General features: G+C 30.7%; 1 long non-coding RNA gene across 2 annotated transcripts; it reads left to right on the top strand.

Moving 5' to 3' along the window:
• Positions 1–3,803: 3,803 nt before the first annotated feature.
• Positions 3,804–7,951, top strand: LOC139898633 (uncharacterized). Of its 2 annotated transcripts, XR_011777084.1 has the most exons (6): positions 3,804–3,856; positions 5,459–5,767; positions 5,874–5,976; positions 7,007–7,294; positions 7,367–7,466; positions 7,538–7,951. It is a non-coding gene; the product is annotated as an uncharacterized lncRNA (long non-coding RNA). The 2 variants fall into 2 exon arrangements; XR_011777083.1 differs by lacking the exon at positions 3,804–3,856 and having other exon boundaries at positions 5,304–5,767.
• The last annotated feature ends 8,437 nt before the right edge of the window (positions 7,952–16,388 follow it).

The raw sequence follows: 16,388 nt of genomic DNA, 5'->3' as shown, positions 1-16,388 counted from the left end.
AGATACAAATAAAAACAGTAAAAAAATTGTGTTTGATAAGGATGGTTTGGTGAGAATGCATGTATGTGCATATATTATTATTATTAGTTAGAAAATTAGGAGCAATCAAAAACAGTAATATATAAATATCTAGGATTAAATAATAACTTGACCAGTTGTAAATTACCAATCATAAAACAAATATATCCCTATAAATAAAGAGTGGGTATTAAAGATCTTTGGTAATGAAATCTTGCGACAATAAAAAAAAAATCACCAATAAGATATTAACAAACAAGTGGATGATAGGTAGTAGCAAAAGTATATAGAAGTTAGTTGTTTTTAATATAAGACATACACAGAGTAATATATATAGACATATACATGTGTTGGGTTGACAAAAGAAGCAAAAGGAAATAGTATTTTATATTTTATAATCTATAATAATAAAACGTGTTAAAATATAAAACATGAAAGCCATCGGATACTATTGTTTTTTACCGAGGGTATTTCGTACTCCGTTGTTAAACAATGACGTTAAAAAATCTTCGAAAAAATTCCAAATTTGTAGATTAACTATATTTATTTATATTTGGTCATTATGGTATAAAATTCGATCCTTAACTATTAAATAAAAATTACATTAATTATTCACTCCCAACCTTAAGTAAAATATAAAAAGTTTTAAAATCCAACAAATAGTTCCTAATTACATTTTTAATAAGCTTATAATTTGTAAAACTCATTTTTGACTAGCCGTTTATTTTAAAATCATATAAGTTTAAATTTAACTTGCTTAACATCCATCGAATGGCAATTGAGTGTTACCGTCGTTTACTAAATAGATTCGAAATCACAAAATTATATTTTTAATATACTTTATTTATATATATAGATATGTTTTAAATAATTATTATATTTTATTTTATTTTACATAATTAATTTCTATAAATTACATCATAAATTATATTTCAAATTATATATATATATATATATATATATATATATATATATATATATATATATATATATATATATATCTATTTAAATATATATATATCTATGTACAAATAGTGGTTCGTGAATCGTCGGGAATGGTCGAAGGTCAATTGAATGTATGAAACAGTTCAAGATTTTTGAGACTTAACCTAACAGACTTTTCTTATCGTGTCAAACATATTAAATCGTATCGAGAGTTTGGTTTAAAATTAGTCGAAATTTTCCGGGTCGTCACATGTGATGTGAACCACGGAGCCGGTAGCATCAAAATGTGAACCACGGAGCCGGTAGCACTATAAAATGAGGTGTGAACCACGGAGCCGGTAGCACCGAAGTGTGAACCACGGAGCCGGTAGCACTATAAAATGAGGTGTGAACCACGGAGCCGGTAGCACCGAAGTGTGAACCACGGAGCATGTAGCACTATAAAAGAGTATGACTCAAATGTGTAGTGACGTGAACCACGGAGCCGGTAGCGTCATAGCATTGCATATGGTGTAAACCACGGAGCCGGTAGCACCATGACGCATTTATGGTTAACCATATGGTTGTGTATGTGTTGTTGTATAGCATAATATATTATTTTGGAGTATATGCTATTGTTTATGCTAGTTGCGGTAATGGAGGTTATTAGCTTTATACTTGGAGTTCGTATGCTAATATTGTATTGCTAGCATGTTTGCGGTATGTGAGTAGGTGGTTGCAAGTAGGTATATTATATATGTATGTGTATACTTATTGCACTCACTAAGCGTTAGCTTACCCCTCTCGTTGTTTACCTTTTTACAGGTATTGTGTTATGAAGCTAGCTAGTTGTTAGGCTAGATGCGTAGGAGCGCTTGGGCTCGATGGGGTAGCTTTTGGAGATATGAACGCGGATTGGGGATTTGGTAGTCCCCGGGATTATGCTCTTGGTAATGGGTTGGGTTATTGAGTCTTAACCCGTATTTATGGTGTAAACACTTTCAATTAACGTTTGTGATGTAAAACTCGATTCTATTGAGGAAATTTCTTAATTATAATTATTATAGTATGATGGGAAAACCGTTTCGTGTAAAAGTGTCGGGAAGCGGGTTTTCCGCCCGCGTGAATTTGTAAAACTGATCAGGAACTTTTAGTTCATTTGGACGCCGTCCAAATAGCTTGGACGCCGTCCTGGTCTTCTCTGCTGGACATAATCATATTTATTGAATTCAATAATAATACGACTAATGATGAAAATGAACATGATAAATTTTAAATAAGATTTATAATTTTTGGTAATAATAATTATAATTTTTCTACTACTTATAATAATATTGATTTTAGTAATGATAATAATAATTTTTGTAATAATAATAGATGATAATTTTTCATAATAATATATTTATATTAATAATATTATAACAAATCAAATTTTATATCTACTTATTATATTAAAATAATAATATTCATAATACTGATATTAATATTAATGTTAATATTAATTAGAATAAAGAAAGTAATAACAATATTACTATAACAACTAAATTTTAACTTATAATAAGATTTCACATTTTAACCTTACATGTTATAAATTATTTAATACTTATGTTATATAATAACATATTTGGATATGTAATATTTGTATAATTTATATATATAATACAATGTACATATATTATTAATTATATAGAAATCATTCATATATATATATATATATATATATATATATATATATATATATATATATATATATATATATATATATATATATATATATATATATATATATATATATATTCATTCTAATAGCAACTTAGTTATTATATATATAATTTACATTTTTAACTTTAATGTTTATATTAAATTTCATTATTTCCAACTATTACTATATATATACTTACATTTATATTTACATTTTTATTTACACACAATTGTTCGTGAATCGTCGAGCATAGTCGAAGGTCAAATGAATATATGAAATAGTTCAAAATTTTGAGACTCAACATAACAGACTTCGCTTATCGTGTCGGAATCGTATAAAGATAAAGTTTAAATTTGGTCGGAAATCTCCGGGTCATCACAGTACCTATCCGTTAAAGAAATTTCGTCCCAAAATTTGAGTGGGGTGGTCATGGCTAACAATAAAAATGTTTTCATGACGAATATAAGTTGATAAATAGAGTCTTATCATTATTGAGTAATATGGATAAAACAATTCGATTATTCGAAGAGCACGAATGAAGCTATTCTAAATAGTGAATTGAGAAACACAAGTTTCATCATAAATTTTGACTAGTCATGGTTGAATTTAGAACATAAGATGCGTCTTAACCTTTGACGTTGTCACGTTTGAATTCCGGAATTCAAGAGATCTAAAGGAAATCTTCGAAATCTAAAAGATTTGATTCTTCGGCGAGTAAGGAAATTAAGATTTCTATAATTAAATGCGATGATCTGTATTGATTGCTTTGTCTGATATCTCCACTATAAATGAACTTCTTCCGTTCCCTTATTTTCATCATTCCTATACTTTCATTCTTAATTCTTATTTCTAAAAGATTGGGAAAATGCTTCATCCAGTTCTACTCCTTGATATTTTCTTAATTATCATTCCTATCACCCTTCTTTTTAATCTTCCACCAGAAGAATCTGGTTACTTCTACTATTACCTTGGAGTGATATTATTCTTAATTCTACCGTGTCTTTATATTGCTATTCGTATTAATATCCACGGTTTGTAATTTATGTGTTGTTATTGGGCTTTATGTTTTCTCTTATATTTTAAAGCTCTGAAATAGAAATTGTCTATATAAAAAAATAAATAAATCGTGTTTTTGGTAAAACGAAGTTGGGTCGTTACATGTTGCGTACAACTAGCTGGAGAATCATATTCCAAATGATTTCTTTTTAGTAGGTAACTAGTTGTGGAGCCCTCGCTTCGCGCCGGGGGCTCCGTTTTGAATGCGAGTTAAAAAAAAGTCTTGATCTATTTTGTAAAAAAGAATTTTTTTCGACATAACATTGAAGGGTTGTTCCTTTTGTGAAAGTTGCTTCTTTTAGCGTTCGGGTTTTATTTTAAAAAGAAAAAGTTAGTAAAGTGGGGGTTCGATTTGTATTTTAATAAAAGTTAGTGGGTTAAGTTTGTGAAATTTGAAAAAACTTTACGTATAAAGTGGAGGTTCGATTTGTATTTTAATAAAAGTTAGGGGGTTAAGTTTGTGAAAATTGAATATTAGTAAAAAAAAAAAAAGTTAGTAAAGTGGGGGTTCGATTTGTATTTTAATAAAAGGTGGGGGGTTAAGCTTGTGAAATTTGAAGAAAAATAAACGTATAAAGTGGGGGGTTCGATTTGTATTTTAATTAAAAGTTAAGGGGTTAAGGTTGGTGAAAGTGGGGAAATGAATAGGACTATTCATTTCCCCTATTCATTTCCACTATACCATTTAGATATTCACTAGTGGAGGAGCCCTCGCTCCGCGTCAGGACTCCGTTTCGGATATAATTTGTTGTGTTTTGTTCGTAAAATTATTTCGTGTTTACGGTTATGTCGGTTAAACCTATCCCAAGTCGTACAAAAAGTTAAAGGCGGTTAAAAATGTAGGTGGATTTGTTGGAGAGTTTTATGGAAAATAAAGAAGTTACGATTTGGCCCTTGAACTTTAACTTAGACCCCTATGGGGTTTAAATTTTTTACCCTAGGAATTTACATTTGGCGCCCTAAAGTTTATAATGATTCTCAATGTTTAGTGTTTTGTGGGTACAACCTTTTTGCACGACGTATAAACGATTAAAGCACGTGGAAGAACTATTCATAAAGCCTTTGTCTTTTAGAGATGTAGCGAATAATATATATATATATATATATATATATATATATATATATATATATATATATATATATATATATATATATATATATATATATATATATATATATAATGAGTTACGTAGTTAATTTATAATAAGAAAAAAAAGTTAAACAATAATAAAGTGAAAAAATATGTGGTTGATTTAATAATAATAATAATAATAATAATAATAATAATAATAATAATAATAATAATAATAATGAATAGTTGTTAGTAAAAATTATGGGATCGATTTATAATGAATGAGAAGTGTAATGGTTAAAGTATAAAATGTGGAAACTATGTGGTAAGTTTGTAAAAGCTATAAAGTTGAGTGTTATAAAGGGCGGGATTGAATTGTGAAAATATAAAAATTTTGAGGAGTGTTTGTGAAACTATTGAGGACTACTATTCATTTGGGCTATATCATTTAGATATATAGAGTAATTTCCCCTATTCATTTCCACTATAGCATTTAGATATAGGTATAATATTCATTTAACACTTTATGTAAAACCAGTTCATATATAGATCAAAAATAATATTGGCAAGGAGAAGACCAATATTGTGTCAAGTGAAGAAAGGTACATTACATGGTTATTGCTTAATTCTATAAAGATTGATTTTGGCATAACCCACGAGCTCAATTTTTGTTGTTTTAATACTAGAGTTGCAGTTATCACAGGATGAAACTAAGGTACTGGGTTCGAGATATGTCGTCAGTTAACAACAAATGACATCAGAGTTATATAAAATTATTACGGTACCAAACGAGTCACAAATGCCTTTCTTCTTCTCCAACTGTCACTCTTGAATTGTTTAGAATTGTGTGGATCGTTTTGGCGAAGAAGGTACTGGAAGAAGGGAAGGGTTCTAAGAAATTGAGATGTCGTTTTGAGGGTTTTCTTAAAAGAAACGATAATTAAAAGAATGTACTATGAGATAACGTATCTGAGTATCAAACAGTGAACATTGAGGTATGTTCGATTTGATTTAAAGGATATATAATGATGATGATAATGCTGATTTTTTGTTTTGGGTGCAAAATTTGAATTTTAGTTTTTCTATTTGATTTGTTTCCAGTTTGTTTTAGCTCCAATCTCCAATTGTGATTCTGTGAACGTATTGAGTGCACGCCGGATGTTCTATCAAATGTTGGTGAAGGCTTCGTGATTCCTAACTTGATGTAAGTTTTTTTTCTTTCTATTAGTTGCTCATTTTTTTGAATGAGATAATGGTGATGATGACAAGCCAACCCCAGTTCTTTCCCTCTTGCCAGGGATTTCCCGAATGAGAACTTTCCAGGATTTGAGATTCTATGGAATTTTGTTCCGTTGTACTCTGTCTCTACATATTAAATAAAATTTTGGTCTTCCAAAATATTTTTTAATACGATTAAAATTTGTACCCATTTCGACATGGGAAAGTGAAGTTTGAGATGGAATAAGGAAAATGGTGAAGAATGATTCTTAAGTCTAAAACACTTATATGCGGGTTTTAGATGCCTTAGGAACAAGGATTAATGGTTTCTAGACAAATCAATATTTCAATCACATGTTTGCTTTTCTTTCTTATATCTCATAATATAATTACAAACAGCGCTTTTAATTCGATATCTTCTATTATCATATTGGTCAAGAACAATGAAGTAACATTGCACAAAACACAAACAAACATGCATACATAAAATTTACCTCCATAATATTTCAATTATTATGGTTATGGTCGAGTACATCAAACATGGATACCGGTGATATTCGGCAGGTACACAACCTTTCAAAGCATACCAGCAAAACCATTTCCAGAACTACTTCATGTTATATGCCTGATATATGTTAGAGTTGCTGTTTTTTTCTCCATTAATATGCCAAAATTTGTAATTGCACCCTATGATTTGTTTATTGTTTTATTGTATAAGGTGTTGTTTAAATTATAAATTGACTACAACTGACAGCTGGAGTGGAGAATAATAAGCTACATATTGACATTAATTATTACCATAATCTTTTTTTATTTAGTTGGTATTCTTTTTAGTTATTTATGTTATATCCAGATATGGTACTAATAATGATCTCATTTAGCCAGCCACTTTACAGTAACTTAACATCACCTTATAGTTACATGTATACTCCAATGTTTATTCAAAAGTTGATAGTTTTATACTGCATTTGAATATTATATGATATTTTGATTTGATTTGGCTTATTCTGTTGCAGTTGGTGTGACTATCGGAAAGCTTTTGTTGTATAAGCTTTGGGACTTCATGTATGCACTCGAAGGGGTCACGTTCTAAAGATCCCGAAAAATTACCGACATAGAGCTATAGCTTCAAAGAACCAATTTCAAACCAATCAGAAACATCTTTCACTTTCTTTCACCGGTGATGGACAACAAAGTGCAAGACAAATGGAAAAAATTGGTCAAAGATATGAGATGCGATGACCCGACGACCCGTACCATACTTCGCCTGCTTTCAACGATATCGAAGGGGCAGTCTTTTGCAGGTCGACTTTTAAAAAATACAGGGGTATTATGCTTCATATTATTATGAAAAATAAAAAACTCTGAAAAAACAGGGGAGGCCATACCAGCTGAAGAAACAAGGATCGAAACGAAAAAGTTCAGAGAACCGACGAACTCATTCGCAAGCAAAACGTGCAATCTTCAAAAATGAAGGTAAAACGAAACCGCTAAAAACAATCCTTTACCAAAAATCAATCAAACGCTAACAAAGTTCATTTTCATAGCCGATGGACAAGAGGAGCAAAATAAGAAGAAAAAGGAATAAAAACTGCTCCAGCTAGCTTTTGCTCAACTTCAATTTTTTCTGCAAACCAACTCCCTCCAAAAAGAGTCTGTTGCACGGCCAGTCTTTGAGTACAGTTACGAAATCCGCATCTACAAAAAATATCAACGAAATAGTTACAAAAGAGATTATGAAATCCGCCGCAACGCGCGGACCACATACCTAGTTGATATATAATACCCGATGCGATTGAAATCCGTCTAATGAATCCGTATTATCCGTTTGTACAATCAGCGGTTATACATGTTTGACCGGGTACTTATAGTTAATTACACATCATTATTTATTATAATTGTCAAAATGAACCATTTGCATATATTTTTTAGTTTTTGATATTATTTTAGTTTTTTTATTAGTTGGATTCTATATTTTTATGATTCGCTGATCGTTAGTATCTGTAGATTACACGTATAGGAGGAAAATATCAACCATTTAACGGGTACATGAGCCTCAACGAATAAATAAAATTTTATAGGCGGGTTATTGATATAAGAGATCGGTACTCCGTCGGTGTCATACTCTACACCTAATAACAACTTATAATTGATTCTATACACTTAAAAATTTTAAATGAAAAAGTAAGTTTTACAATGTTTAATTTATCATAAGAGATCCGTACCCCGCCGGTGTCATATATATACCGTAATAAAAGACTACTTTAACACACTTACGACATTATTCATTTCATTTCTCTTAAGAATATATTCAAATTAATTTTAACTCATGTTTAAGTCCCACGATAACGCGGGTTATAAACATGTTATCATATAATAATATATTAATATTAACTATGAAAGTTATAATTATATTAATTTTATTATATATTTTATTATTATTATTATAAAATTATTTTAAATGATCATAAATAATATTATTTTAAATGATACATTGATTTAATATAAATATTGAATATATATATATATATATATATATATATATATATATATATATATATATATATATATATATATATATATATATATATATATATATATATATATATATATATATATATATATATATATATATATATATATGTTCCTGAATCGGGAGTTCAATGATCAATATTGTAGTATAGCGAGTTTGTACAAAAAAAAACATATACAATTAAAAATGTACATAAAATATTAATCTTAACGATCAGTTTTAAACAACTTTTTAGGGACTCATGTTTGATGTTTTATCGATTAATGGTCTATTAAGTTAAAATGATTTCAACGGGCGGGCTCATAATCTATGCGTTATTATTCAATATTAATGTTTTCGATATAAACGTTATCAATAATAAAGAAGTTTTTTTTATCGTAAATGTATTATACATTTGATAAGTATCAATGTATTATACATTTTATCGTAAATGTATTATACATTCCAACGGGCGGGCTCATAATCTATGTGAGTGTTTGTAAAGAAAAATGTTTATGATTATTGTATTTAATGTAAGTAGTTATGTTAGTTGTTCTGTATTCAATGTATGTACATAAAATTTAAAACCAACCATATATGTCTGTAAAAAACTTTAAAAGTTGAACATAGTATAAAATATTTAAACAGTTATTGTAGACATACAAAAAGCATTGATAATGAAAACCAAAAACACGTTTATTATAAAAAAAATTCTAGAAGCAAATGTAGTTATCGAAATGCAACATAAAAACAAATAGAAATGTTTGTTTGAGGCGTTTGCCTCGTGTGGTTGCACAATCAGACCACGTTTATTGTAGCACGAGTATTGCGTGTTAGTAGTGATAATGTGTGGTTGCACAATCAGACCACGTTTATTGAGTATGGTAGCATGAGTATTGTTTCAGTAGTGATAATTTCCTTTGACATGTTAGTTGAAGACCCCCGAATTCGCGGAATTTTTTAAGGGATTAATCTGTGTTGACTTGTCAGAATCCTTGTATGTTGAATAGTAGAGTATTTCAGCATTTACAGTTGGACTTGTCCAAATTTAACACTTGAACACATGAAATACCGGATGGCGATGCAATAAATACACGATCAGTAGAGCATTCCAACGCCTACATTGTTGGTTGATAAAAATAAATATTAAAATGTGTAGCTGAGATATGAACAATACATAAAAGTGACTCATATCAGTGATTGCTTTTCACATAGTGTTTTTATTATTATTATTGAATTGTCTATAATACTTACACTAACGATACTCCTATATCCTAGCATGTGGCTTTAGAAACAATGAGTAATGACAGGGAGATATCGAACATAAAATTCAATAACGATACTCAATTTAGGGAGTAATGATTATGTGTTTTATTTGTTCAAGTAACTTGTCATTGTTGAATTGCAAGCTTGTTGATAGTTGTGTAACATTTTTTGATGACTGCTAAGCCCCAAAAAGGTTGTTTCCATTACTCCATTTAATGTTGCATTACATACACTTCCTCCCATGTTCCACAAATACTGCAAGCATCGCTTGCAGTCATACTTGTTCTCCACACTATCTGGAGGTAAAAGAACTACCATTCAAGAGGTGGTTAAATGGGTATACAAAGTTCACCAAGTGGTTAAATGGGTTGTGATGTTTGTAACTCCTTTTGAATATAACAACTTTACTCATTACACTGACCGGTTAATTCTGACTCATTACTAATGACTTTTAAAATTAGAAAAAAATAAAAACTTTATAACAACTTTACCCATTACACTGACCCATTAGCAATGCCTTAAAAAAAATGTATAACAAATTTACCCATTACACTGACCGATTAATCTAACCATTAATTCTGACCCATTACCAGTGCTTATTAAAAAAATTAAAAAAAAATTAAGTAAAAAACTTTATAACAACTTTACCCATTATACTGACTCATTAATTCTGACACATTACCAATGCCTTTTAGAAATTAATTCTTGTTCAGACTACAACAGTTTGAAAATTTAGAAGTACAATTATGGATAAAGATATCATTATGAGCTAACCATCAAGATCGGATATAAAAAAGACACCAATACCGATTAACATAAAAATGTGTAATCAAGGCATCACCTTTCAAGAGTTCTTCAACTTTCTTAGTTACATTTGCAGACGCTATACCTTCTCTTGTCGAATATGTGCTTGCCCTTGAGACTTATAGTCACTGGACCGAAGAGGCTGCATTTTGTTGTGCCTCAATGCATGTCTATTTTCCTGCAACAAAAGTTTGCGAAATGGTTAGAATCTTAGAATCATTAAGATATTAAATACTTGATCCATTAAAAAAAAAAAATACAATTCAGAATCAAAACATTTGCAACAAAAAGTAATTAGAATTAAAAAAGTTGAACATAGATTGTAATAAGATTTATCAGATTGATAAAAAAACATTTAGAAAACAATTAAATTTTTACTATAATAGAAAACAACTTACAGGAACCCGATTAAAGCTATTTCCTCCATTAACTTTCGTAAATAATGCGTTGACGCAGCTCTAGCATGAAAACAATTAAATTTTTACTGTAATGTTTATAATGAATGTATGAAATTAAGAGTTTAACATTGTGTAAAAAAATTAACATTGAGTTGGTTTATACATAAGTTGCTTTATAGAGTACTTTTATATTTGAGTTTTTATCTAATGCACCCAAAGCATCTCATGTTTTTGTCTTCTACATTGAGCATCAACTTCAGCATCTTCTTTCCCCATCGTGATTTATAATCTTCAGGCTCTCAACTTCTTAAGCTCTTCTACCATTCCATTAAAAGCAGACTCCCGGTTAAATAATCAAAAGACAAAATTTCATTCCTCGTCCCTGAACTTTATATCGATTTTGACTCCCTGTCCTTTTTCTTTTTTTTGTACATTCCTCGTCCCTAAACTATCAAAAGAGTACATCCCTCGTCCCCCCGTCTACTTTCTGTCAATTTTTCCGTTAAATGTAGTCATGTGCTAAGCATGTGAGGATAGTTTCGTCATTTTACATATTTCTTTTGACTTTTCATCAAATCTATTTACACCTTTACCTCAAAAGTCAAACCCACTCTGCAGAAACACAAATTCAAACCCTTGTTTCATCCTCAGATTTATATTCCAAATCATTGTTGTAAAATTAAAAACCACAAATCCTTTCTCGATTATAATATTTTCATATTATAAAATCATCATCACAACAATTCTTTCACGTTTCATCTACTGATTTGTCAATACATCTCAGAATCTCAAAACTACATTTATTCAGATCCAATTTCGTGCTACAGTATATATATTCATCTTCATCTTTATTTAGCTCAAAATCATAAATTCTTATTTGATGTTTCATTCAACAAATTGAAGTTAGCACAATGATTTACAACATAACTTAGAACCTTCGTGATCAGTTGTAATAGCTAAATAAGATTCAATGGTGGGATCACCGGCGCCGACAAGTCTCCGGCGATGAAAAATCCGGTCACGGTGGGCATAGCAGAGTAATAGTCAAGCAAATACCCAAAACCCATTTCAATCAATATCCACATTAAATATATATATATATATATATATATATATATATATATATATATATATATATATATAATAAATTATAACCGACACCCATTTCAATTAATTGAATACCGGATCTGGGCCCAGAAATTGTTACCTGATCCGGATGTTTACCGAATCGGAGCAGTTGTGGTATCATTGAAACGAATTTAGGTCTTTCTTCAAATTTCTCATTAAAGCCCAATTAAAACAGACCATCTTCATCAGAAGCAGCATCATCTTCATCATCATTTTGAGATTCATCTTCTAATCAGAGTAGTTGTAGTGGTAGTGATATATCCGACGATGGTGATGGTAGTGGCGGTGACGATAAAGGTGAAGATAATAATGAAGTGAGAACTGAGATCTGTAAAATGTTTTTGAATTTAGATTGGTAACATAGATTATTATATAATTTTTGTGTGTTAGATGTACATTCATAATTTAGGGTAAAAATGTGTTTAAGTTTTATGGAAGAAGAGGAAGAAGAGAAATGAATTTGATTTTATTAGGGTTTATAATTTGTGATTTTGGGATTAAATTGAATATTGAAGAAGAAGACATAATTACGCTCCTCGTCCATGTAGTTTAATGACATTTTTACCCTCACATGCTTAGCACATGACTTCATTTAACGGAAAAATTGACAGAAAGTAGACGGGGGGACGAGGGATGTACTCTTTTGATAGTTTAGGGACGAGGAATGCACAAAAAAAAGAAAAAGGACAGGGAGTCAAAATCGATATAAAGTTCAGGGACGAGGAATGAAATTTTGTCTAATCAAAACTATATTCAATTTATACACAACAATTGGCGGTTGATGTAATAGAGGTACAAAAGTTTTTATTACACTTTGCAATAGTTTCATAAGTATAGTGTACCCTTATGCCCAACTGAAATCTTGATGAGATTATGGCTCCCTAGAACAAAACCAAACATTAGATACTAAATAGCATCGAGTCTAAAAATTTGGGTAGAACTTACTTCGAACAATGTAATCGAGCATGGTTGTTGTTTGAAATACCCAGTTTGGGAGTAGAACTATTAATTTACTAACCTTTTAGTGGCTAGATTACAATTTAGATGCACAGCTTGGCAACAAAGGGAAATATTTAACAAGCTTTTTGAGTTATACCTTTTTTTACCAGCAACTATAACTGCTAATAAGAGAGAAAGTGATTGTATCAAAATTTATATCCCAAAGGCCAAAAGATGTAAATTTTGATTTGCGTTTGATGCTCCTACTCAATTTGACCCACCAACTTGTGGATCAAGATTAACATTTTGACAACTTTATGGTGAACTGCTCCTTGAACCTGACCTGGATGAAACTTCATTAACACTCGTTTCTTTCAGACTACAGCAAGACAGCTGCAGCATAACAACATCATCAACTCTGTCTCCCATTAAAGAGGTGGTGACGGATTTATAAAATGTATCATTCGATAGCATCTCATCTCCAAATTCTTTCTTGACAGGATCCTATATTTTAGAATCGTAGTTATAATCAACCGAAATAAAATAATTTTTTTTTTCATACAAATTTTATCACTGAAGGTGTAAGAATTTTTACATCGGGATAGAGTGATGGTCCTTCAAAGTTGGTGTCAATATACTTGATTAAATCAAAGGTTCTCTCCCCTAACTTCATTGTTGTGTTCTAAAGCTGGCACCTATGACATATAAACAGTCCGTCTCATTAATTTACAAGTCTCTGTTCGAGATATAAATTTGGGACAACTTATAGTCAAAAAGTGAACTGTTGAAAGAGATCACCTTGTTTGGTGGATAAACCTTCTCCTTGTACCAATCAGGCCTGTTCTTTAGATCAATCGGAACCACTTTAATCTTTTGCTACAGTCCCTGTTAACAATTAAAAAAAAGCAAAGTAATGAATACAATCCAAGAAACTATCAAATGGAGCTGATCAATGAGAGGTTGTTAGACAATTAGTATTTTCAACCAACATATTTCAGTCTTTACAAAAACAATCTATTATTCTATTATGCCGAACAATTTGAAATTAACAATCATGTTCAACATGTGTTTTGCTATCCAACTCTGCTTATGGATCAGCTCAACTCATAAGTAAATTAGCCTAAAATGGATTTTGAAGCCTATAGTGATGGTCTAAAAGACCTTGCAGTTGTGGGTAATCCACACACGTTGTGCATACGGGCAGGTGTAAGATATGTACAACCTATCCATGAAAATATTCAGATAATTAACTTAGGATGGTGCATATGCATTATTAATAGAACATAATTTCTGGAGATAATAAAGTTGCAACGGGAGCAGATTTAGTTTATATATATATATATATATATATATATATATATATATATATATATATATATATATATATATATATATTGGAGTTATGCTTAGAATTAGAACCACCTAACAAATTAGTTACATATAGGCATTTGAAGTTTACCTACCGGGACCATCCAAGGTTATAAAACTCGCGACTCGGGGAGAACTCAGCAGGAGGTTTTTGAGGAATTCTCGGCGACTCGGGAGAACTCGGATGTTGACTTTCTTTGACTTTTTAGTTTTTTAGTATATTATTTATATATATATATATATATATATATATATATATATATATATATATATATATATATATATATATATATATATATATGAAAAAGGTTAGGAACAACAAAAAAAACTGAAATTTTGCAGGGTTGACCGGCGTTGACTGAGTTGACCAAGGTTGACCTAGTTTTGACCGAGTTTGTGGCTGATTGCTCGTTTCCTCCGATAAGCCAATTTCTCCCCGAGTACTCGTCCGAGTTTTGCAACACTGGTTCCATCAAAAACTGGAGGTGGTTCGGAAGTAGAATCAAGAGCTGGTGGAAGATCTTCTTGCACACTTGCAGCAAAATCAAATCAAAACAATTAGATACATAAACGACTCAATTCACATAGATTACAAAGCTGTAAACTTTTGTAATAAAATCATACAATTTTGCTGGGTATCAATAAATAGCCTGAAAAAGGCTTAAACTTGTATGATTTACCCATTAGCCATGGTGATTGTAAGAGCTCAAAATTTCTGTGAAGCTTTTTGTGATGAATTGTTGATGGTTGGGAGATGGATATATATTTATTGTTATTGTTATTGTTATTGTTATGATGATAAAATGGAAATGGAAGATTGATGGAAACATGTGGTTTGATGGGAACACGTGGTTGATGGGGAAGTGATGATGTTTGTTATAGTTGTAGAAAAACAGCAGAATAACAGCAGCATAACAGCAGCATAACAGCCCCAAAACAGCAACTTAACAACCCTAAAAAGCCCCAAAAAACTGCACAAAGTGTACCCAAAAAACTGCACAAAGTGTACCTAAAAAGCTGCAGAGAGTATGCCCAAACAACTACACAAAGTATGCCCACAAACTACACATTAACTTAGATTTTTCAAAAGAGCATAAGAATTAGCTAACATAGGCTAAGAATTACGGCTAGAATAAAAAGAGCATACGAATTAACTAACATAGATTTTGCAAACCCTAGATTAATTAAATAAAAAACTACCTGCTTTAATCCAGTCGTACATGAAGAAACGATCGGGAAGGAGAAGGGAAAAATATTAAGGAGTATATTTTTATGGCCCAAATCCAATAGGGATAATCAAATTTTTTTTTTTATTGATAAGGCTTTATTGGGCCTGGGGCAAATCAAAATATTAAAATTTTTAACAGTAATATTGGGTTGATCATGGGGGTCATCTGACCCCAGTGACCCATACTCCCTCCGCCCCTGGTCTTTCTTTGGTATGATTTAGGACGTTGTATGCATTATAATTATACTTTGAGATACCTTTTACCATTTCAATTTATTAGCTATTTTCAGTTACGTGTTTAACCCGTTGAGCCAGAATGTAGACCAGATTACTGAATAGCCCAATATACAAGCAAAACAAATGGGTCAATGTTGCCACCAGCCCACCACTACTAAACAATTAAACAATAATAGTGATAAGATCTTACCTTGCCCTCTAATGTATACCCACTAATAAGGGCTGGATTTTTAGCATATGCATGCAGCTACATTTCATACATTATGACGGGTCAGTTTGGGTTGACTGTTTTTATACTTACATTATGAGTCCATTTAAGACCACATGTTACAACTATATGTCGCAATGTACTCATGTTCCTTCAAAATCATTCAACACCGCCCATCCTAAAACAGAAAAAGAGTTTTAGATCCACTCATAATTATATTTAAGAATCCTATAATAATAACCAAAAACGTCACGCTAACCATTATCGAAATGAAGTTAAAAGTGGTTACCTTGTTAAAGAGAGCACAAGA

This window comes from Rutidosis leptorrhynchoides, chromosome 3 (assembly GCF_046630445.1).
Source record: "Rutidosis leptorrhynchoides isolate AG116_Rl617_1_P2 chromosome 3, CSIRO_AGI_Rlap_v1, whole genome shotgun sequence".
Taxonomy (NCBI): domain Eukaryota; kingdom Viridiplantae; phylum Streptophyta; class Magnoliopsida; order Asterales; family Asteraceae; genus Rutidosis; species Rutidosis leptorrhynchoides.
This window is presented reverse-complemented; position numbering and strand designations above follow the sequence as displayed.